Below are 25309 nucleotides of genomic sequence, written 5' to 3' on the forward strand. Positions count from 1 at the left end.
TTCAGAAGACCAGGGCTTGTCCCTCTCCAGTCATTCATAGAGAAAGGATAAAAAAAAGGGAGGTAGTGTTTCTATGACATTGAGGTCTGACTCTGAGGATCCCGTTTTCCCTTTAAGCTGTTAAGTATCTGAGGAGACCCTGCAAGGTTTCCTCCCTTTTTGAATGAAAGCGCATAGCCTCAAGACATAGAGCTCCAGTATGTATAGTCAACCAGAATTACTTTCAGGGCACCCATGCTCATCACAGTGTCCTGGGGTTGGCCAAGCCACACCCTGGTACACCTATGAATGACTTTCTCATGAGAATTTCCCACCACCAATGGATAGCCTATGTGAGGAGGATGTAACAAAGAGAATAGCAGATCTGAGAGAAGGACGTCACCAGCAATGCAGATAGGTAGAAGAAATGCTCAAGCGATGGAGTCAGCAATGAAGGTAGAAATATCTGACAGTGAGATCTTGAGAGGATTCCTGACCAAAGACTCAATTTCCTCATCTATAAAATGAGGATCATGTCACCCACCCACATGATGGTTGTGTAGATCAAATGAGTTAACTGAATGTCAAATGGGTAATAAATATACTGTCTGAATAGACTAAGTACCACTACAGGTGAGCTGATTCACTGGGATTATATTTAATCATTATTTCTCAAGCCTATTATCAAACAACTAGGGGCCTGGTACACGAAATTCGTGCACTGGGTGTGTGGGGGGGGGGGGGGGGGAGTGTCCCTCAGCCCAGCCTGCCCCCTCTCACATACTGGGAGCCCTCAGACGTTGACCCCCATCACCCTCCAATCGCAGGATCGGCCCCTTGCCCAGGCCTGACGCCTCTGGCCTAGGCGTCCGGCCCGGGCAGCAGGGACCTGAAGTGGCAGCGGGGGGGCGCCGCGATCGCGCGGGCTCCACCCCTGCCCCTGCAGGATGCCTCTGGCTGAGGCGTCCGGCCCGGGCAGCGGGGACCCACAGCTTCAGCGGCCCTGTGATCGTGGGCTTCGCTTTAGGCCCAGGCAAGGGGCCCCTAGCTCCTGGGACTGCCAGCTTCGACCGTGCCCAGCTCCCATCACTGGCTCCACCCCTACTTCCTGCTATCACTGGCCAGGGCGGAAAAGGCACCTGATTCTCCAATCATGCCCTGCCCCCCAGCTCTTAGCTCCCCCCTGGGTTTCCAATCACTGTCAGTGGCAGGGGGCTTCTTCCTGCTTTCCCTTTCACCTCCCTGCATTGTGCCTACATATGCAAATTAACCGCCATCTTGTTGACAGTTAACTGCCAATCTTAGTTGGCAGTTAACTGCCAATCTTAGTTGGCAGTTAACTGCCAATCTTGGCAGTTAATTTGCATATAGCCCTGATTAGCCAATGAAAAGGGTATCGTCGTACGCCAATTACCATTTTTCTCTTTTATTAGTGTTGATTCTCTATGGGTATATGATCAAGTTGATTTCTGTTTCTTCTAACACTGTTATCTTCTAAAACATGAGCTTACTGTGTCCTTCCATATCATGGAAAAACCTTTTGGCATCCAACCCTGTAAGAGATGTCTATTGTCTACCCTGCTGAGCAGCCACACTCTCTACTTCTGGGACCATCACCCCCACTCCCCTGTAGGGACCACTTTTCCCCAAACCTCATTCTCTATCTTCCCAACACCCTGACTCCAGGGGACAACAATGTTCAGGCCTGGACAGTGAAACTAGACGCCATGGTCGGCAAACCGTGGCTCGCGAGCCACGTGTGGCTCTTTGGCCCCTTGAGTGTGGCTCTTCCACAAAATAACACGTGAGGGCGTGCACGTACAGTGCGATTGAAACTTCGTGGCCCATGTGCAGAAGTCGGTATTTTATGGAAGAGCCGGTATTTTGTGGAAGAGCCGGTATTTTGTGGAAGAGCCACACTCAAGATGCCAAAGAGCCGCATGTGGCTCAAGAGCCACGGTTTGCCAAGCCACAGTTTGCTGACCACTGAACTAGAGTATCACTTTGGCTGCTGTACAATGATTGGTTCAGAAATGGTACACTACGCAGCCTTGGCCAAGTCTTGGAGTTCTGTTAGAATTACTGGTACAAAGGCTGTCTTTCTCTGGAAGGAATGCTGAGCTGGTAGGATGTGAGTGCAGAACTGCTGGTGACCATCTTTGCTATTACCTGTGCCTGAGAGCCTGCCTGAGAAGGAAGCAACACGTAGGAAAGCAAATCAGAGGGAAGGAGACAGATTCCCAAATAATCATTTGCAGGCCTGGATTTAGCCATGCCTGAAGGCATATACCCCTGAACTTTTCAATTATGTTAGGCAGTATTTCTCACTCTTGTTTAATTCCATTTAAGTGGGGATTGTGCTCTTTGAAACAAAGAATTCCAATTAAAACACCCCAATTTCATGCACTTACTCATTCAACAAGTGTGCCTACTTTGTGCATCTTCATTCTGCCCAGAGACCTGTGACAAAATTAGTCCCAAGGCTTAGGCAACAGGGATGGAAAAATCATTTTTCAGTGACCATAATGTCCATCATTCAAAAATAAAGGTAATATTTGCCTTCCTTGCCCTTAGATCCAAGTATATAATGACAAATAAGATCTTTGGTGGCTGTCTTACACATGACCCTTTAAGGCTGTTATTCATTGTTTATCTGAAATGCAATTGAACTGGGCATCCAGAGATAAGGGGGCATTCCTAAGACAAGAGGTTACCTCTTCAGAGAACTAGAAAGGAGAAGGAGGGTTGACTTCATGATTCTAGACTCCACTCAAGGGCAATCTGGGTCTGAAGGTCACTGCTAGATTTCTTCTGAGCATGCTGGGCTGGGGGTAGGAGACCTGACCCTGATCTTAGCTCTGCCCATGCCCAGCAGTGTGACCTTGGGCAAGTCACTTTTGTTTCATATTTATAAACGTAAAATGCTGGATGTGCTGCAACCCATTGTTCTGGTCCCTTCTAACATTTTGTGCTTTTTTTGTTGTGGCTAATTTATAGTCTTTAGATGGTATAAAATTCATACCGGTCCACAATTTCTATTCTGCCATTTTTTAATTCAAAAGGTTCTGGAAACCAGAATATTTTTTTAAAACTATTTGGCAGCAAAACCTGGCCTGAACTGACATGAGGCTATTTATAGTCTTTATTATCCCACTTAGTGTGAATATTTATACATTTGTCACAGGAATATTAATAGGTTTGTTTACAGGGTGCTGAGCCAGACTCCACTGGGATGTTCTGCAATATAGAGAATGTGCACCATTTTGCCTTTCGAAAATTAAAAAATTTAAATTCCCCCAAAACATCTGGATCCAATGGTTTTGAGTAAGGTATTATTGACCTGTGCTAAGATCACTGTGCCTGCAGCCAAGACAACTTCAAGGATCCCCTGAAGAAGTCACTTGTCTCCCAGCTTGTCTGCACTCTACCTTTCTCATCCATGCCTCTAAGCCTCCCAATCTTCTTCCCCTGGATAAAAGTGTCCCCTCTCCCTAAAATCCTACCTATGCTGGATATCCTTTGCCTGGATAGTAGTTCTAGCTGGGGCTGTTTCTGATTGCATCTTTCCTTCATGAAGATATTTCCTCTCCTTCTGCGCCCATTCTCTGCAAAGGATCAAGGGCTGATCTAAAAATGTCATCACTCTAGCAGGGCGGTTCCGTTGGTTGGAGTGTTGTCCAGCACACCAAAAGGTTGTGGTTTGGATTCCTGGTCAGGGCAATACCTAGGTTGGAGGTTCGATCACTGGTTGGGACACATATGGAAGGCACTGATCAATTTTTCTCTCTCACATTGATGTTTGTTTTTTGTTCTCTCTCCCCCTTCCTGTTTCTCTAGAAATCAATAATAACTTGCCCTTAAGTGAGGCTTAAAAATATTTAAAAAATTAAAACAAAATAAAAAAGAAGTCATCTAGGGGGTGGGTGCATGCATTAGTTACCCTCCATAGACAAGGCATTTGTATTTGCCATCTTAACAGTTTTTAAGTGTGCAGTTCGGTAGTGTTGAGGATATTTACATTGTTATATAACCCATCCCCAGAATTTTTTTCACATTTATCATCATTCATCAATTGACGCACATTAGAGTTGCTTCCACTTTTCTGCTATGGGGTTACTATAACATATATCTTTAAACACCTTGATTTACACTCCCTTATTGGTGAGCTTTCTGATTTCTCCTTTCTCTGCCATTATAGCCCCAGAGAGAAGGTAAAAGCAATGTCATCTTGGGAAGCAGAAGGAGTTTCCCCAAAAGGAAGAAAGAGGAAGGGAGTGCTTACCTCTTCTGCCCTTGAAAGCTTGCCCATTATCCACAAGAGAGATGATGATGTCTGGGAAGTAAGTAATAGGGGGAGGGGTCTCAACCTTCCCTCTCTGGGACAAAAATCCCAACGTGGGAAGACACATCAGATTCTAGAGGGCAAGGTCTAGAACATTGCTGTGCCATGGGAACACTTCACTGGGCTTACCAGATGACACAAGCAGACCACTTCCAAAGTGTTTCAGGCAGTAGTACAGTAGCCAGGAACAATGGCTGGATAGATGAACCTGTGCACTGGGCAGAAGATGCTTTGAGGGCTGAGGGGTGAGCAGAAGCCTGGAGTCAGAAGGGAGAGGTCCCATGAATGGAGTGGTCCCTTATCATCAGGGCAAATGACTTTAGCAGTGGGTGCCAAAATATCCCTACAAGACCAACAGGGGCTGGTTATCCCTGCAGACCAGAGCAGGCACACTGCCACAAAGATCAGATCATCATTTTGTTGACATCACAAGTGTTTAAAGCCTTGTCCCCCCACTGCCATAAAGATGCATAGATACTTCTCCCCACATCAACAGCCACATAACACCTTAGGGAGGGTAGGGAGGGACAGAGTGATCAATAAGGAGGCATATTTCCCAAAAGAGACTCTTTAAAGTGGCCTGGGTAGCTGATTACTCACACTGAAAGGATATGGTGTGAAACTACAGAGAGAGAGAGCATAGTAGGTGTTATTGGTGACATGCCCAGTTTCCTTGGACCAGCTGGTGCACCCATTCCCAGCTGCTAAAGGTGCTCATTAACACAGTGATGGCTCTCCCGGGAGTATTGGCTTCCATTGGCAATGGAAACAGCCACACCTGGAGACACCTGGGAGGTTAGGAGGCCCAGGTCCTGTCTGAGGGCAGCCAATGACCCCTGATATTGAAATACAAAAACTGGTCCCCTTGTCTCTAGGTGGGACCAACTCTCTGGCACAATCCTACTCCAGAGCTATTGTGGGATCAGGGGGAAGCTGATCCCAGCTGGCACAAGCCTTGCTCAGCTTCTTCCCCGGCCCTCCTTCTCTCCTCTCTCCCTAACTGGGCCACATACATCTGAATCCTGGTCACAGGGAAACTAGCCAGAGACCTAACACTTTGCTGACTTACCTATGTTTCCCTGTACTCCATTGTCTAAGAATAAACAAGTGTGTTTTCTTTGCACATCTAAGTGTAACGCAAGTGAATTTGTGACTGTCTCCACTGTAGTTATCAATGTCTTAAGGGAAAAAATGACTAATGGGGGGTTTACAAGCCCTGAATAAGGCCCCTAGGGATGCAATCTGGAGGCGGGTAGCGCTTCTTTGCACCTCGGTGACTGCAGGTCTGACACGAGGGTTTGTTCCCCTAGACCAGCGGTTCTCAACCTGTGGGTCACGACCCCTTTGGCGGTCAAACGACCCTTTCACAGGGGTCGCCTAAGACCATCCTGCATATCAGATATTTACATTATGATTCATAACAGTAGCAACATTACAGTTATGAAGTAGCAAAGAAAATAATTTTATGGTTGGGTCACAACATGAGGAACTGTATTTAAGGGGCCAGAAGGTTGAGAACCACTGGTCTAGACTAACATGGGCAGATTTAGGAAATAAAAATACAAGATGCCCAGTTGAATTTGAATTTCAGATAAACAATAAATAACTTTTTAGTATATCCAGGTACTTAACAAGACGTACTTATACTTTAAAAAGTTATTCATTGTTTACCTGAAATGCAGTCAAACTGGTCATCCTGAACTTTTTCTCACAGCCCTCTTCCCTACCATCTAACTCGACAGAAGCCCCCAGATCTGCCCACACCCCAGCCCCCAGCTACTGAGTGAGCTGCAGGAGTCAGACATTTTTCCTGCTGAGATTTTGCTCCTGGCTTGGCCCGCTTCAAGCAAGCCATGTATGCCTCCTACTGTAATTCTAATGAGAGCCACAGACTCATGAAGTTCAAAGCTAAAGAGGAAACACCATGATAATTCATAGCTAGAGAGATCATTGTGGTAGGACAACCTGTCACTCAAAAGTCACCTCAGAGGCAAACACTAGTTTGGATGTCAATATGTCCCTGCTCAGCTGGAGAGCACGTCCAGCCCCAGCTGAGGCTTACCTTGAGACTAGGAACAGAATAAGGATTGCAGGCAAGTGGAAAAACAGAACCAAAGGGGGTTTACGTTTGCTGGGCACCTACTACGTGCCTGCCTCTTTATGGCCATCATCACACGTAATCCTCAAAATTGACTTGGCAGCACCAGGGAATTGTTCCTATTTTGAGAGATGAGGAAACTGAGGCCTACGGGGGGAAAGAAGGTCACCTACCTAATAAAAGGCAGTGTTGGGATGTAAGCAGAGGTCTGGGTGGCTCCAAAACCATGCTCTTTCCTCTGCAGATCACAATCAGAAGAAGAACAAGGGCAGTTTCAGCAGATGCCACCCCTGCCTGCCCACATCTCCTCAGGGCTCACAGTCCCCACTGCAAGCACCTGTGGATAAAACTCTGAGACTTGTTCCACACCATCTCCCAGATGGCCTGAGGGACCAGTCCGCGGTTGCCTGTGGCAGTAACCTGCTCGTATCACAGTCATCCCTTCTCTGTCTTGCTTCCTCACTCTCCTACTTGTGTGACCTGAATCCCCTCCCAAATGAACTACAAATGGCCCAACTTGTGATGGTTTGACTTATGATTTTTTGACTTTATATGATGATGCAAAAGTGATATGCATTCAGTAGACACCACACTTGAATTTTTATCTTTTCCCAGACTAGCGATATGAGGTAGGATACTCTGGTGATGCTGGGCAGCAGCAGACAGATGCAACTTCTGGGCAGCATGCTATCACAAGAGTACACAACTGATGCTCTACAGTGTATTCATTGTGTTTGATGATTTTGCCCAACTGTGGGCTAATGTAAGTGTTCTGAGCATGTTTAAGGTAGGCTAGGCTAAGCTATGATCTTCAGTAGGTTAGGTGTAGTAAATGCATTTTCGACATACCTTATTTTCAACTTACTATGGGTTTATCGGGACATAACCCCGTCAAGGGTCCAAGAGCATCTGTACCTGTACTTCAATTAGATTCTCAAAGTCGGTGACCAGGAAACCCAGCCAGAGAGCAGTTAGTGCTTCTCCAGGCTTCCTAAGGCACTGGGCAAGGCACTTCTCATGCGTTATCTCATTTAATCTGTGTGAGGAGGTAAGGTTCCATGATTATTCCCATTTTACAGAGAAGATACATTAACTGACTTGGAGCATTGCTGCACCTCAAACACAAGTGTACCTCAGACTAACTCTGTGTTTTCAAACACTGAGTCATCAGGAAAGACTTCCACTGGATTTCTGGGCTCTGAGCAATCATTTTCTCTCCTTCTAGCTCTGGACTGAATTCCTCTACCGAGGTGCAAACTGGGGTTGCAGCATTGGCTGTCAGCTAGCAAGGGGCATCTTATTGTATAGGTGGAACTGTGCAACTGGGTGGTGTTTTAAGCATTGCGTTGATTCCATTCTAAGGTACGTAAAGCCCACATTCTATGTGTTGTCTACTTGTTCTTTGGCAGACAAAGCACCTAGTCCAAGATGGAGCTTTCCTTTATCCCTTCGGCTCTCACATTTCATGCACCTTCCCTTGTCTGCTGGTTCTCAGCACAGCAGTTCGGTTCCTTCTAAGGACCCCTTCAGATCTGCATGCCATGTCTCTGGGTGTGAGGTTATGAGGGTATGCATCCATGCATCTGTGGGTCTTTATTCAGAAATAGGCTCTAAGTGACTTGCCCAATCTTTACAAACACAAATACCTACCTACGACTTAAAAAAATAAAAATAGAAATCATAGTGTTGTTGGCTCTGGCTTCAGAAAGGAGGTCTCAGCAAAAGTTGTGTTCTCTTTCTGATTTGTCTACGCTCAAAAGCCAGGTTCTCAAGGGCATAAAGAAAGGATCTCCCAAAGATTGCATTGGTTTCATTGATGGCATTCTCATCTGAGCAGATAATGAACTATTTTTACTACAAACAGGACTCTTGTGGAGACTAGATGAAGGAATTTCAGTAATTTCTGCAGACCTTTTAGAGCTTTGTAGCCATCAAAAGATAAGCCTGCTTATTGGTAAGCACTCTCATGGACACAGAGTATATCCACATTCCTTAGGGGGAAGAGATTCTGGGCTCCTTGGCCTGGGCAGGGCAGTGTTCTGCTCCTACTAAGGGTCTGTCTCAATGCTGGATTGTGAGGGAAGAGTTTAAGCTGGAAGGGATCTTAGCCTCAGTCCCTGTTTCAAAATTAGACACCCTTTTGAAATCTATTAAAAGTTCAGATTAGAGGTTACAAACACAAAAACCAGAGAGTTGAGACAAGTGAAAAAAATAAATCAGTGAGGAAAGACAGTGCAAGGGCAATGATAAACAAGGACTGACATTTGGCATTCATCAGGGAGGTCACAAAATGGTATGGACTGTGGCTGCCTGGATTTTCACACCCTACCAAAAGTACGTAGCCGCCTCTTGGGAATGTGGGTCCCAGGTGGCCAGATCTTTTGAGTTATTTTAAGAGAAGCCCCACATTTTTATCTTTATTTGCAAGTTCCCAATTTTGAAATATTGGGTAATGATTCAGATATCTATTACACAACGTGGACCCAACAAAACAAAGCCACACCACCAGTTAGCCTCTCTTACTATAGACTTTCCTTCCAGAAAAATTACCAACTTGCACATATAAAGTTTGACTTCAAGTTTCAGGCAACTATGGACCAAAATCCCAGGTTAGGAATCTCGGTTGTCAAGTTTCAACTCTTATGAAACCCTCATCTTGGCTTGAGTAGTTCTCATCTTCAACCTTGGACATGGTTTCCTAAGGACATGTTCTGATCTCCCCAGGGATATCTATAAATGGATGGTCACCATTCTTGCTTCCACTCCATCTTCCACTTGGTGGCCAGGCACTATTCCTAGCACCTTCCCTTAAATCCTGACTGGGATTTTCATCTCAAAAGCATCCACTGATGCTGAACATCTCTAATCATCAGGAAATGCAAATCAAAACTATAATGAGATATCAACTCACACCTGTTAGAATGGCTACTATAAAAAAGATAAGAAAAACAAGTGGGCAAGGATGTGGAGAAAAGGGAACCCTTATGCACTGTTGGTAGAAATGTTAGTGCAGCCACTATGGAAAACAGTATGGAGGTTACTAAAAAACTAAAAATAGAACTACTAAATGATCTAGCAATTCTAGTTATCCAAACAATATTAAAATACTAACATGAAAAGATATATGCACTCCCCTGTTCATTGCAGCATTATTCATAATAGCCAACACATGGATGAATGGATAAAGAAAATGTGGCATATATGTACAAGGAAATATCAAGTCATAAAAAGGTGGAAATCTTGTCCTGGCCAGTGTGGTTCAGTTGGTTGGGCATCGTCCCATGTACCAAAAGGTTGCTAGTTTAATTCCCCATCAGGGCACATGTCTGGGTTGCCGGCTCAATCTGGTAGGGGGTGTGCAAGAGGCAGCCGATTGATGTTTTGCTCTCACATCGATGTCTCTCTCTAAAATAAAATTTTAAAAAATCTTTAAAAAAGAGAAGGAAATCTTGCCATTTGTGACAATGTGGATGGACCTTGAAGGCATTATGCTAAGTGAAATAAGTCAAAGAAAAATAAATAACATGTAATCTCACATATATGTGGAATCTAAAAAATTTAAATAATAAAATCAAACCAAGGTCATAGATACAGCAAACAGATTGGTGGTTCCCAGAGTGATGGGTGGGGAGTGGGAGGTGGGAAAAAAGTGAGTGAAGGTGGTCAAAATGTACAAACTTCCAGTTGTAAAATAAATAAGTCATGGGAATGTAATATACAGCATGGTGACTATAGTTATGATACTGTATTGTATATTTGAAAGTTGCTAAGAGACTGGATCTTAAAAGTTCTCATCTTTTGAAAAAAATATTTGTAACTGTGTATGGTGATGGATGTTAACTAGCCTTATTGTGGTGATCATTTCACATTATATACAAATATCAAATAATTATATATTGTACACCTGAAATTAATGTAATGTTGTGTCAGTTATATCTCAATTTAAAAAATTAAAAAACACGTGCTGGTGAACACTTGATTTCCAGTGCATGCCAGTCTCTTCCCCGCGGTGGTCTTGAGAGCTGATGATGGATGCCCACCCAAGTCATACTTGGCCCTGACTCTGCTCTCAAGGGTCAGGTACACACACCCCACCCTGCTCCACATCTCTTTCTCTGTCTGGCCTTCGGATGGAGTCACCTGGAAGTGACCAAAGAGATACATATACCAACGCTCCTTTTATATAGAGGAGGACTTGGAAAAGCCCTTTGCACCTCTCTGTGCATCACATCTGCTCATGAATGCTGCTTGCCTGAGTGACAGTGTAGGGAAGGTAAGAGCCAAGCCAGGGCATTTTTAATTTTATTATTATTATTTTTGTTTGTTAATCCTCACCCAAGGATATTTTTCCGTTGATTTTTAGAGAGTGGAAGGGAGAAGGAGAGAAATAGAGAGAGAGAAAAACATTGATGTGAGAGAGACATGATTGGTTGCCTCTCACACGTACCCTGACTGGGCTAGGGACCAAGCCTGCAACCAAGGTACATGCATTTGACCGGAATCGAACCCATGACCCTTCATTCCAAGTGCTGATGCTTTATTCACTGAGCCAAACTGGCTAGGGCTTATTTTATTTTTTAATTCCCACTCAAGGATATGTTTTCATTGATTTTTGAGAGAGAGAGAGAGAGAGAGAGAGAGAGAGAGAGAGAGAGAGAGATGTGAGAGAGAAACAAAGATCAGTTGCCTCCTGTATGTGCCCTGGGTGGGGATTGAAACTGCAAACTAGATATGTGCCCCGACCAGGAATCAAACCCACAGCCTTTTGATGTATGGGACGACGTTCCAAATAACTGAGCCACCTGGCCAGGGCTGTCTAGGCCTGTGTTTTATCTTGGCTTTGTCCCTTACTAACTGGGAACTTGAACCTGATCCAACTTCTTCATTCCCTCCATCACATAAGTAGTCATTACTATGCATGTGTTAGGCACGTTGTTACTTCACAGACATTATCTTATTTAATTCTCAGAACAAAGCTGTGAGGCAGGAATTCACTTTAGCCCCATTTAGCAGGTGAAGAAACTGAGGCTTAGAGAGTTAATAACACATCCAAGATTGTGTACTTGGCAAGAAGGAGAGCGTGAATCCTTTGTGTTTAGCTAATACTTGTGAGTTCTGCCAACTAACTGATGTCCAGTTTATCTTCTTTATAACCATGGGTCACTAAGTGTCATAAAAGGAGCATGTATGAAGTGTCCTGTCTAGAAAGGTCCTCAAAAAAGATTTTGTTATAACAATCACCTGACGTCAGCACGCTACAGCCCTGACGCACCATCTGTCTTGATTTAAAGAGCATGCCTGTCTCCAGGAAAAATATATTTCCCTCTGGCCCCTCCTTCCTGACACTTTCAGCGCCCTGGCTGCTGCTGACTCTTCCACATTTGGCCAAACATCAAGCCTCTCAACCTCATCAGTGGCGTCATCTTGCAGGTCAGGTGAATGTGTGCTCGTAAGTCCAGTCCCTCATGGCTTTCTGCATTTCCATAGTTCCCTTCAGGTCTGCAGCAGCTAGGGACATGCCCCAGGCAGGGCCAGCACTCTGGGCACCTGTAGACCCTCACAGAGGACGTGCCACAAAGCCTAAGAGCAGTTGTTCAGGGATGACCGTGAGAAAGGAGAATAAACACCCTCCGAAGGGAAGAAAACAACCAGCACTGAGACAGAGCTGCCCTGAGGTCAAGGTGCTTCTTCTCTGCAGCATCAGCTCTGTCACAGTACAGCAGTTGGGGATAAGCCTGACATTGACTAGTTGCATAATCTTGCCCAAGCCAGTTCCCCTTTCTTGGCCTCAGTTGCTTCTTCTATACAATGGGTGTGATGGAGTTAGGTTAATAATTTCCCAAAGTGTGGTCAACAGAACAATAGCCTCTAATCTTCCTCCCCCTCCCCCCCCCGCCAATTCTTGGAGATTCACAGTGTATGCCAGCTTATTCAAGGCCTTACACAGAGAGGGTACTATGGACTTGCCCTAATCCATTGTCTCCTAAGCTTCCTGGACCACATAGCCGTTTAACATCAGTTAACATCCATTGTGCCAGTGCTCAGTGGATCATGCCTGGGCTAATTTTTAAGTCTCTTCTGGTGCTAAAGTTCTTTACCTCAATGGTACCTCCATTCTGAGTCTGTGCTGGAGACAGGAGGCCTGGTTAGCTGTGAGCCTCCTGGAACTGATAAGGCCTCTGCCCTCTGCTTTCCCAGCCATCACAGAACATTTGTTCTCATGGCCAATTGTGGTGATTTCTTGGCTTCCCATTAGCTCTCCCTCAGTTCCAGATTTACATGGAGAATCAAAACTTTCTTGTCTCATTCCATGTGGCTTGGGTGGGGCGGGCCTTACCACCTGGCTCCAAGAGAATACACATGACCCAGGCCTACCCAATGAGGTTATACATCCCCCTGGCCACAGTGATTGGTTTGTTGTGGGCATGTGACCCCAGCGAGGCCAACCAGAGAGAACTCGGGCACTTTTGCTGGAAAAATTAGAAAACAAATGGTCTCTCATTTTGCTGTGGTTGCAAAACAGGAGGTTGTTTTTTCCTCCACTTGGGGAGAGCATGACTGAGATAGAAAGACATAATGAAGATGGTGACAAATAGATTCTTGATGACATTCCTGAGGGCCCAGATACAACCAGTCCTGAAGCTATGATGTTGTAGGTAGTTAGACAGACATGAGCAGAGCAAGGACGATGGACCAGGTACAGAAGGTCACCAAGATGGAAAGCCCCAGGTGCCCAGCAATAGACAATCAATTGTAGGGTGGGACCTTACCCCCAGTTTGACTTTTCCTTTCTAGCCTATCACTGGTCATGAGGTTTGGACCCCCTGACCTTTCCTCCCCAGAGATAACATCTAATCCTCAGATGTATTTCAGCTCCAGGTCCAGAGAAGCAGCAAAACCAGTTATGGCCAATGTCAGGACCAGCTGCATGGAATAATGACCCCCCTGGCCTGGTGCCGGCCAATCAATCAGTACAGACCAAATCCTAAAAGGTCATACCTGGAAAACTGCTGAATATTCTATTAAGATCTTTCTCTGGGTCCTCCCCTAAAATCTCCACCCTTAAAGCCCTTAGGATGGAGGACCCAGGACACTCTCCTTTCGGGAGCGCGCCAGTGCCTGTCCTTTTCCGTTCCCTTGCTTTCCCCAGGCATGTTACTGTTAGCTTCCTTACCCCCAAGTTCTAAGGGCCCTTCCTTTACTTCTATAACTTATTTCCTAAGCTCATTTCTTCTAGGAATTACTTCTTCTACCTCTGTGATTTACCAAATAAATGTTCTCTTACAGTTTGGGTCTTGGCTCTGAATTCTTTCCTAGCCAGAACCCAAGTACCGAAGTTGCTGAACCCAGGTTTGGTCTGACCCCACCAGTCATGACACCTGGTGCCGTTCCCACCGCCTACATCACTTTTCCTTTAAACTAGTTTGAGTCTGGTTTCTAATTCAGCTTGGTTTCTAATCACCACCCCATCAATTTTACAAGGGGTATGATGAGCATCGAATGTTAAAGTAGAGGAGGTAGGGGTTGTAGAGCTTGGTGAAGAATGTGTGGGAAGCATTCGGAGATGGAGTGGGGTTGTCCCCCATGGTATGGTGTGAGCACCTCAGGCCTGGAAGAAGGGACTGATCACATGGACCGAGGTAAGACGGGGCAATGCTTAACCCAGTGTAGTGATGTATCCCTGGTGGTATTTGTGAGGCCAAACCTAAACACAGGGTCAGCCCTGACTACGTACCCTAATCCAGACTCGCTACTTCAATTGTGGTTGTGGACCTGCAGTCTTCGAATCTCCTGGAAGCTTGTTAAAAATGCAGAATCTCAGGCCACACCCAAGACTTACTGAATCAGGATCTTCATGGTAACAAGATCCCAGGTGATTCATGTACTCATCCCAGTTTGGGAAACACCACTATAGGGTTATTGATAGTCTGCAAAGGTGGCCACCACGAGTTCCTCCTGCATGCACCCTGCCCCACCCATCAGGACATGGGCAATTTCCATTCCCTTTTTTTATCTGGGCTCAACCTGTGGCTTGCTTGGACCAACAGAAGCCAGCTGTCATAGAAAAATTCGAACTATTGCCCGGCTGGCATGGCTCAGTGGTGGAGCGTTTACCTATGAACTAGGAGGTCGAGGTTCGATTCCCAGTCAGGGCACATGCATAGGTTGCAGGCTCTATCCCCAGTGGGGGGCATGCAGGAGGCAGTCAATCAATGATTATCTCTCATCATTGATGTTTCTATCTCTCTTTCTCCCTTCCTCTCTGAAATCAATAAGAAGATAGATACAAAAAATTCCAACTATCCTGAGACCACATGGAGATGCCACCAGAGGACCCGTGAATTCTAGATGACTAAGGGAAGCCTCCTTAGACCCCCTAGTCCAGCCCAGCCCCCAGTTGAATGCAACTGAGCAAGTGACCCTCACTGATGTCACATGGAGCTGAGCCCTGCCCAAATTTCTGGCCCATAGGTACAGAGAGATAAGAAACAATTTCAAGTAGGGGATATGAACGATATTAGATAACAACATAAGAAAGCTTTCTCTGAAAAGACACACTTGATATGAGGCCCTGATGTTGACCAGGGGCAAACTGTAAAAAGATGAGGGGAAAAGGTGCTGCTGGCAGAAGGAACAGCAAGTGCCAAAGCCCTGAGTAGGGACTGCTTGCTGTTTGAGGCACAGACAACCAGTCTGACGGTGAATACAGAGGGAAGGAGGAAAGCTGGAATTGGGACATGAAGTCAAGAGATGAAGTCACAAAAGTCATCAGGGCTACAGCTGTTCCATCCAGTTTTTGGCCACTAGCCACATGAGGCTATTTTACATTAAACTCAAACTTAACATTAGAATTTAGTAAACTTAAAATTAGAATTAGTAAAATTAAAATTAAGTGTAATTGAAAATGCAGTTCCTCAGTCCCACTAGCCACGTCAAGTGCTCAATAGCCACATGTAACTACCACATGGGACAGCGGAGATGAGAACATCACTGTCAATGCAGGAAGCTCTATTGGCCAGCACTGGCTATGGAACAAAGAAGTGAGCCAAGGTTCAAGGTCAAACCATATGCTCTTGGCCTTGGTACTTCATTAAATCCCTGGAGGTTCCAGTTTCCTCCAGGATTAAAGGAGGCTCTTCCAGCCCAACAGCGGGTCCAAATTATCCACAGCAAGATGCCAAGTCCATGAGCAGCTAAACCGGGGTCTTACCCAGAGGGCACGTTCAAGGCCTCATCCATGGTAACTGGCAGCAAAGAGGCCTGTTTAACTGACTTCTTTGCAACCTCACTTATGCTGCCAATTTGGGGCTCCCTGATGTGAAAAAAGAACGGAGTATGGCTACTATTTCAGGGCAACATGCAGAAGGGAAATTGCTACAATTAGCCAAAGCTGATTTCGATTAGCATATTTTCTTCCTTGGCGCATAACATCTGTTGGTGTGGAAACGGCCGCTCCATCTTTCCCGTCAGTCAGGGCGAGAGGCATGGGCAATGAACCAGGCAGGCCCACAGGAAGCCCAACATCAGCCAGGAAAAAAATCAAGGAGGGGCTAAATAATAGTCCCCGAGGAGGTGGGGGAGTCACTGGCAGTTTGTCTTTAGGAAGCATCAATAGGAAAATGCTTCCTTGCACACGCTGGGAGGCAGCAGGTGCAGGTGCATTCTCTGCTTGGAGTTAGAGAGACCCACACTGACATTTAGTATTTGTGGCATCCTCACACGTTTCTGAACATCTGGAGCATCCTCATCTGAGAAATGGGGACGATGACAGCCACCTGATGCGCTGGGGCTGATTACATGAAATAATCTCTGAACACAGTTGGCGTACGATAGGTGCTCAGTAAATGTTGGCCAAAGCATGCAATTTTGATAGGAAAATCTTGGGAAATGAAGAGAGGTGGGCGAAGGGATGTTTGATTAGCATTCAGGCTGGTTCCAATCCTGGGCCATCACTCTTTCCTTTATTCATTCAACAAATACTCATTCTGCAAATTGTCTCTGTGGCCTTAAACCACCCCCCTTAGCCTGCCCTAGCCTCCTGGTTCCTACCTGGGGCCCAGCAGGTCCATGAAGCTGGTCACTACAGTTCTTTCCAGTTTTCCCCTCCTCACAAAGTTCACAGCCACCTGGGAGGTCTGACCCATTTGGGTTTGCACTTGGAGGATTAGCAAGGTATCAAGACCCATGTCCTGCAATCCGAGATTTCCAACGGCCTTTAAAGATCTGGTGGGCCAGCTCCCAACAAGGATCCTGTCCCAGCCCTGCTGATGGATGGCACCTGGTTTGCCTGGACCCTTTCACAGGCACACTCTTGTTCCCCTTCTATCTTCAGAGCGCTCTCATGTTGGGGATCCTGGTCTCTATGTGGAGTGCACATAAATTCTAGGTTAATGCCCCTCTTAAATGTGCATCATCACCGGTGGAGCTAACCTGTTCTCGGCAGGCTTGACAGACTCTGGGTGAAGTACAGGTCTGTGTCCGCCATCACAATAAGACCAAGGAGGATGGCACAGCCTCAGGGTAGAACATTTCTCCCACCATCTACCTCGCTTCCTGCCTTAAACACTCAGAAAATGCCAGAAGCTGCTCAAAATCTTGGGTCCTCCAAAAAACCACCCCTGTGTGGGACGTGTGCTGCGGCTGCACAGACCTGTTGGTTCTCACCGGCAGCGAAGGGCCCATCTGGATGCATGAAGCCGATGGACAGGTAGGCTGTGGGAGTGCATGATGTGGGGGAGGCTGGCTCTGCCTCCTGTGTGCTCCTGTCCCAGTCCCCTCAGACCTCTCTCAACCAATGGCTGGTGGCCCAGCTGGGAAGAGCCAGGATCCTCTCAGAAAGATGGCTTTCAGCCCTGCTTCTACCCCCTCCCCCCCCCCCCCACCTGCTTCCATTTTGCCTGCTCTGCTGGTGTTCTAATCCATCTGCCCATTTCCCAGCATGGTCACAGATCTCTTTCATTGTCCCTAAAGGGAAGGAAGAGATTAGATACACTGGGGGCCATGGGAGCTGGATATAAAACAGCCAAAGAGAGAAGGCAAAGTGTAGGAGAGAAGGGGCTGTCATGCACGGTTTTGGAGGGGAGGTGGTTGCGGCATGCCTTGCAGCACCACAACGCTAGGTTGAGTGTTGACCTATGAACTAAGAGGTCAAGGTTCGATTCCCAGACAGGGCACATGCCTAGGTTGCAGTGGGGGGCATGCAGGAGGCAGCCAATCAATGATTATCTCTCATCATTGATGTTTCTATCTCTCTCTCTGAGGAGCCTCGCTGGGCCAATGGCTGCCTGTGACCTCGGCTGGCACTTAGAGTGATGCTCCAGTGGGTTTCCTATCTGAGAGCCTGGCCTCCCTGCCCTGAGCCTCTATCAAACGCACAGTTGACCTTTGTCTAGGGAGCTGGAGCAGGTGGCAGAACGGGCGCTGGAGGTGATTAGAATATGACTTCCTGCAACCAGAAAAGCACTGGGCCAGCCCACCATTGGCTGCATTTCTTTCCACGGTTCTCAGGAAGTCTAAATACTCACCAAGAGTGCCTGGTAGGTTAGTGCTTGTCTCTGTTGCCGTGGCCCTATAAGCCCTAGGAGGGTAAGCTTATATCCTGGGCCCAGGGGCAAGTCAGCCCCAAGATCCTGAATGGACTACATTGTGATGTCACACCACTGGGGTGGCCCCCACAAGGCCTGCTGTCACTGCTGGTATCAGGGGACTGAGAGCTCCTCCTGAACAAAGGAACACATCTGGGTACTATTCTGCGCTGGCACAGCTGGAGAGCAACGAGAGGTGCCTGTCCTGAAAGAGACCATCAGTCAGCCTGGGAGAAACCACCCCAATGCCATATGTTCCTACCCCGGCCTGACCTGGGTCAGTGCAGTTACACCAAGCCCACTTTCCCCACACAAACTGACTGAGGAGGGTAACCCTAACCCTTAACATTTTCCTTTGCACATTTTCTATGATTGATTTAAAACTCCAGGGCAGACCCCTGGCTTTTCCCCTATCTCCCACCTGGTGTGTTCAGAGGGCAACTAAAAGAATTTAAATATTAGCTCAGGAAAACAAACAGGAACATAAATCATCCCCACCCTCTGTCTGTCTTTTTAGTCAAATCCAAAACAGACACCTTTCAGGTTATCTTCTATAGTATATATGTCTGTGCTCTCCATTGGAGGTCATTGGTAATTAGGCACAACATATATTTAATAAGCCCCCGACCTCCCCCCCAAAAAGAAAAACTCATAAAAAAGGGCCAAAGTCTAAAAGGTTTCTAGAGGCTCCATTGCCTTTCTCTGGTGCTTCAGGTTGGGAGTGAGAAGCATTCTAACCAAACAGCAAATGGGCTTGGAGACTGTCCTAAAAGTTAGTCTAAAATAGTGGTTTTCAAACTTCAGGGTTCATTCAAATCACCTGGAAGGCTTGTTAAAATGCAGATTCCTGAGCCTCACCCCCAGAGTTCCTGATGCAGTAGTTCTAGGGGAGGTCCCAAGAGTTTGCGTTTCTAACAAGTTCCCAACTGATGCTGCTGCTCGTCCAGGGAACACACTTTGAGAACTATTGCTCGAATACGTAAGGGGTGTTGGGCTCCTGGAAGATGCCATCAGTCAGGAGAAACCACCCCAATGTCAGTTGTTTGATCCTACATAGCACTGCCAGCTGATAGCAGTATTCTGAGGTTGCTGGAGAACTAATAGGAGCGGAGCTCCCTGAGTTCAACCAACCTGCTTTATTGAGGATCTGCTCATTGCCAGGGCTGAGCCATGTTGGGAGGGCACAGCTGATGTTGTCTGTCCCCTACCTGTAGCCTCTTGGTTTTATCACTTCAGTGTGCAAATGCAACCTGACTTCCTGCTGCCAGTAACTGTGTCTCTTTGCTAGGGGACTATCTCCAGCTGCTGGAGCCCACCCTACTGTAGGTGGTGCAGATGCAAGGTCAGGAACTAAAGTCTCCCTAAGAACAGCCTCAACTGGTGGCTGTTGGCAGTTGGTGGATAAATACCCCAGCTCCCTCCCACTCAGTGTGGTAAAGGAGAGGTGTGCCCAGTACCATCTCCCAGAGGTCCTCACAGGCTGAAGTCTCAGCTGCCCACAGTAGTAACTGGCTTGATAGCACACCCTATCTTGCTGCCTTCCCTCTCCTGGCTCACTTCCTCACTGACTCACCTGGGTTTTCTGGAATTGCCCCCCAAATAAATGAGTTGCACGGAGTCCTTGTTTCAGGGTCTGCTTTTGGGGGCACCCACACTAAGACTTCATGAGTAAGGAATGGTTTTTGTCCTTGATAAGGTCACGTTTAGAAGGCGCGAGACAAATAACGTCACTTTGCATGACTAGGAATGTCTGGGAACTGCTGATGAGTGTCAGGTCTCTGGGCAGGTGAAGGCGTTCTGCTGGTCCCCCTTTAAAGTGTCATGAAGGGCACCTTGCGGAAATGCAGGAGCCCAGCAGATACTGTCAGAGGGAGGCAATGGGGAGAAGGAGCCTGGCAACCTGGCCCAAAGCCCTTTCCTTCCGCACAGGAGGGCCTGTGTGTGGTACCCGCAGGGCACTGATTTGCTATGCAAATCCCTCCTGCTTTCCACCTCTCCGGACAATTCCTCCTGAGATAAGAATATGCAGGTGGACCTGGCACCATATAAAATATGACTCTTGTTAGGTTCAGGGGGCTGTTGAAGAGGGTCTCTGCTGGCCTAACCGGATTAATATGATTTCCTAGGTGCCCTGCTCCAGTCATGGCTGTGCCCAGCCTCATACCTACAGTTAATCCAACTCTTCCATTGCCTTCAAATGAGCCATAGTCCCCCCAACGCCTCCCACATATACTTTCCCATCAGCAGCAGCTGTCCTCTCAGAGTCCCTCCACACAAGCATACAATCCAAATGACAACACTGCACAGGGCATAAAAATACTCCTCAAGCCCGGCAGGTGTGGCTCGGTGGCTGAGCATCGACCTAGGAACCAGGAGGTCACGGTTCGATTCCGGTCAGGGCACATGCCAAGTGTGAGGCATGTAGGAGGCAGCGAATCAATGATTCTCTCTCGTCATTGAGGTTTCTTTCTCCCTCTCCCTTCCTCTCTGAAATCAATAAAAATATATTAAAAAAAATACTCCTCAAATCAAGTTCCCATCCCCCTTCAAGCAGACCCTTCATGTACAGAAATTCTGAAACTGCCACTGAATGGACCCAGTTGCCACTTGGCTAGACACTTTCACAGATCAGTCTTAGGGGGCAAAGCACTCCAAAGTTCTTTCCTCACATTTCAACTTGGTTAGAAGGAGAGTAAAGCCTATTGTAGTGGAGCATTATGTCAATAGCAGTACTAACCTTTTCAGCATTGCCCAGAACTCAAAAAATAACTGGCTACAATACAGCCATTAGCTCTTCTCTCAATAAAAGGATCACATACATGAATGGGACCAATTTTGACAGAGCTCAGGCAGAGCTAAGAGAGTAAAAGGCTTGTGCCTTCAAAGATAGAGTCTCATGTCCACTTCATATTTTACACTCCCAAAGCCACAAAAAATGCATCTGATCGAATCATTTTACATTTGTGATTAATTTAAATAAATTGATCTAAAATACTGTTTTATATAGAAATATTTCTAAATAACTATTTAGAAATCTGTGCACTTGTGTCAATTTCAGCATTATTTAGAATTGTGGGAAATTGGAAATAATTTAAATGTCTAATAGAGGAATGATTAAATAAATTGTAGAGAATTACCTTGTTGGAATATTAGGAGCTATAAATGTAATGGTCATGAAGACTAGAGGGTAACAGGGAAGAATGGTGAGATTAAGGGTAAATTAAAAAAAAACAGAGAATACACATAATTACAACTCTGAATTGCCTGTGAAAAATGCCCAACATCATTAATGATCAGGGCAATACAAATTAAAACCACCGCACACTCACAAAAATGGATAAAATAAAAAAGAGCAGCAGTACTGTGTGTCAGTGAGGTTGTGGAGTAAGCTAAACTCCCATACACTGTGAAACAGTACAACCACTTTGGAAAATTGTTTGGACTTTTCTATAAAGTTAAACATACAGATCTTCTACTCTATGACCCAGCAATTCTACTTCCAGGTACTTACCTAAGAAAAATGAAAATATATCCATGATTATACAAGAATGTTCATAGTTACCTTATTCATAACATCTCCAAACCAGAAAGAATCCAAATGTTCATTAATAGGTGAATGAATAAACAAATTCTTATATATTCTTATACAGGAATACTAATTAGCAATGAAAAGGAACAAATGACTGGTTCCTACAGGATAACATGATAAAGCTCAAAAACAGACTGAGCAACAGGGGCCTGAGACAAATGAGCATATACTTTTGATTCTATTTATATGAAGTTCTGGAACAGGCAAAAGTACTGTAAAGGCTAAGGCTGAAGAAATAAGTTCAGTGATTGCCTGGAGGACGAGGCCCATGGGACAAGGGAATTTTGTGGGGTAAAGATGTTCTAGATCTATAGCACAGCAGTGACTACCCTGATGCACACATTTGTCAAAACTCATTGACCTACACACCTAAAATGTGTCAATTTTAAAGCAGGTAAATTATACTTCAATAAAGGTGAGACTATATATATCTGTGTGTGTTTTTATGGTATGTGTATATATGACATATAATAAACACACATATATATTTACATACATATACATGTAAATACACACACTCATTGCTTGCTTAGGGGAAAAATCCAGACAGAAATATACTAAAATGTGAAAAGTGGTTGTGTTTCATGAATGAGGTTATAGATATTTTTTTCTCTTCCTAGATTTGCCAAAATTTTACCTGTATGGTTCTATTTTTATATAATAAAATAACAAATTTTCGTTTTTAAAAAAATCTCAAGTTGCTGGAGGCAAGCACCTGTGGTGGTCTACAACACTCCAGGTTTTATTGTATGTTTGTGTGATGAAGTCCTATGGATTTTTTTCTTGTACATCCACCAATCTAAAATTCAAAACCAGGCTCAAATCTCACATCCCCTACTAAGTCATCCATAATGTCTTTGCCCAAAATCAATATTGTCTAAAATCACCATCCTTTTCTCACATACAGTCTAACCTCAGTTCTCCATCGTCTCCATCTGGAACAATTCAGTTCTCGACCAAACTGTTTATGGAAAAAATGCCTCAGTTGTTCCCAACCTGACAACCTTTTCATGCTGATACCTATATGATCAGTTCTGCGTCTCAGGCAACAGAGGAGAGAATGCATGAGTACGAGTCAGTTTCCGATAAACTTTTAGTTATTAACATCTTAGGAAACTGTGCTATGAATATTTTTTTTTTTGCTTTGTTACTGCTTATTATTATTGAATACCTACAGTAAGTCACCATGGGTCCTAAGAAGGTTAGTGAAAACAGCAAAGTGAAAGGAAAGTTGTGAGAACAATGATAGAGCTTAAAAAAGAAATAATTGCAACGTATGATAGAGGTGTTCATGTGTCTGATCTGACTACTGAGTATGGCCTGCCGAAATTGATAATTAGCACAATTTTAAAATATAAGAAGGCCATCAAGAATGCTGATGTTGATGAAACAACAATCACAGGCAATTGAATTTCTTTTTCTTTTTGTTAAATTTTCATTTACATTTCATGTCCTTTTTGTTTTTAAAGTGTTTATTTATAGATTAAACAGTGCATTAGACATGCACTATACATAAGAAAGGTTAAAACAGGGAATCATCTGGGGGTCTGGAACAGATTAATTCAACTTACATTATTTCTAATGGGGAAAAAATGATTCGGTTTTCAAACAAATCACTTCTCAAACAAACAGCCTTCTGGAACAACGTAAGTTTGAGAACTGAGGTTTCACTGTATTATATCTCTTTAACCACATCATGTGCTCTCCAAGGGCTGGAATAATATCCTTATTCTTTGTATTCCCAACAGCCTCTAGCACAGGAAAGGCACAGAAATTTGGAGAAAATAGACTGAGCTGGCAGAGGGTCAGGTCACTGTGTACAGTGACACGGGCTGTGCATTGCACAAACTCTAGGCAAAGACATGAACGGATCCCCTGCGGCACAGATAGCATCCTCTGGAGTTATACAAACATAGTCCTTGGTCAGAGTCCCACCACTTCCTAGTTTTGTGACCTGGAGCCCCTTTTCCTTATTTACGTAACAGGGTTGTCTGGAATGACTAAATTGAGATAGCGTGTGTTCAAAGTCTTCTGCAACTAGAACACACTTTACATTGTTAGTTGTGATGTTTCTCATAATAAATCTGGGCCGAAACCGGTTTGGCTCAGTGGATAGAGAGTCCGCCTGGGGACTGAAGGGTCCTGGGTTTGATTCCGGTCAAGGGCATATACCTGGGTTGCGGGCACATCCCCGGTGGGAGATGTGCAGGAGGCAGCTGATCGATGTTTCTCTCTCATCGATGTTTCTAACTCTCTATCTCTCTCCCTTCCTCTCTGTGAAGAATCAATAAAATATATTTTAAATAAATAAATAAATAAATAAATAAATAAATAAATAAATAAATAAATCTGGTCCCTGCCTTTCTTTACCTTTTACTTACTCACCAGCTTTCACTCAGTTTCCTAAAAACTGTCAAACATGTTCCTGCCTCAGGGCCTTTGCACATGCTGTTACCTCTGCTTAGAAGACTATTGTGCCCACCCACATCTTCCCTCAGCTAGTTCCTTTGGGTAATGCAGATTTCCATTCCAGTGTCCCTGGAGGCTTAACCTAAGCATGCTAACATAGCTTCCTCCCCACTATCATTTTCAATCTCATCTCCCTGTGTTACTAGTACCTGAAATTATTTTGTGCAGAAAGTATATGTCTATTTTGTTTGCTGCTGTATCTCCAGCCCCTGGAGTATACTTGGTGCTCAAAACTAGTTTACTGAATGAACAAATACTTATTGATAACGAGGTGACACTATTTCTTCAGGTCAGTCTGCCAACTGTTTTCCAAAAACAAGAGCCTGTGAGGCAAACACCACTTGTTCCCACCTCTGCTGAAAGGGGGAACCCACCCCAGGGGCCGAAGGAATCTGCCCGAGACGTGCTTGGCAGCCACGGGTCCAAACATTTGCCACTGACGCTGAGCTGGGTAAGGCTCCAAGTCAGCCACCGTGTGGTGAGGACGCGGGGAATAAGGAGAGCATTGTACTGCCCACAGAGATGGAGGTTCTGAGAAGGGCCCAGGGAAAGTACCTCCCTCCGACGGGGCACACCTCTTCCAGCCAGGTGCTTTGTTCCTGTCTCTTTTCCTCCTTTCTTTTCCGGACCGTTAGCGATGAAATCAGGCCAATCAGCCTTACCTTTGTTCCTCGTGGCTCTCAATGTGGGGTTTCTTTAAAGTTCTGCTGCCTGGGAAGAAGCCCTGCCAGCGCCACAGTGGAATTTTCTAATCCATGCCAAAGATGGAGCTCATTAATTTTCCTGCCTGAAAGAAAGAAAACACTTCTTTTTAGGACCTGGCGTGCTCAGTGCTCTGCTGAAGGAGAGTGAGGCCTCTCTGCGAGGAAGATTAATCTAGGTTTTTAGGTGGGTCATTCAGGGAAAACCCAGCACATTGCAAAGGGCTCAAAGGCCTTTGAGGCCCCTGAGCATTATTCACATCCCGGGCCCAGGGCTGCCCCTGGGCTGAGGGCCAGGGTGGGGCTGCTCAGAGCTTGAGCAGAGGCAGGAATGCACCTCCATCTCCTCTTCAAGTGTCTACCCAGTACATTTCCAGAAAGTTCTTCTGCCTTCCTTCTCCCTTCCTTCCTCTGTTGAAGTGTGCATGACTTCTGGAGCGGGTCACACCGGAGGCCCTGCTTTCGAACTGGTCATCAGGTGGGCCACCCCCAGTGCCTGGACCTGACACCACCAGGTAAATAGCCAGAACCTTTTTACACAGTGGG

The 25309-nt window shown here is 45.5% G+C and overlaps 1 protein-coding gene across 2 annotated transcripts in view; it reads right to left on the reverse strand.

The window, feature by feature from the left end:
• The window catches only part of BANF2 (BANF family member 2), a 40567-nt gene extending 15762 nt beyond the window's left edge, over positions 1-24805 (reverse strand). Inside the window, exon 1 of one of the 2 annotated variants that reach the window (XM_059707548.1) lies at positions 24725-24805. The gene's annotated coding sequence lies outside the window, so the exon portion shown is untranslated. Of the gene's footprint in view, positions 1-24637 lie in introns of both variants that reach the window. The other variant, XM_059707550.1, reaches the window with a different exon arrangement.
• Positions 24806-25309: the final 504 nt, after the last annotated feature.

The sequence above is a fragment of the Myotis daubentonii genome, chromosome 8 (genome assembly GCF_963259705.1).
Source record: "Myotis daubentonii chromosome 8, mMyoDau2.1, whole genome shotgun sequence".
Taxonomy (NCBI): Eukaryota; Metazoa; Chordata; class Mammalia; order Chiroptera; family Vespertilionidae; genus Myotis; species Myotis daubentonii.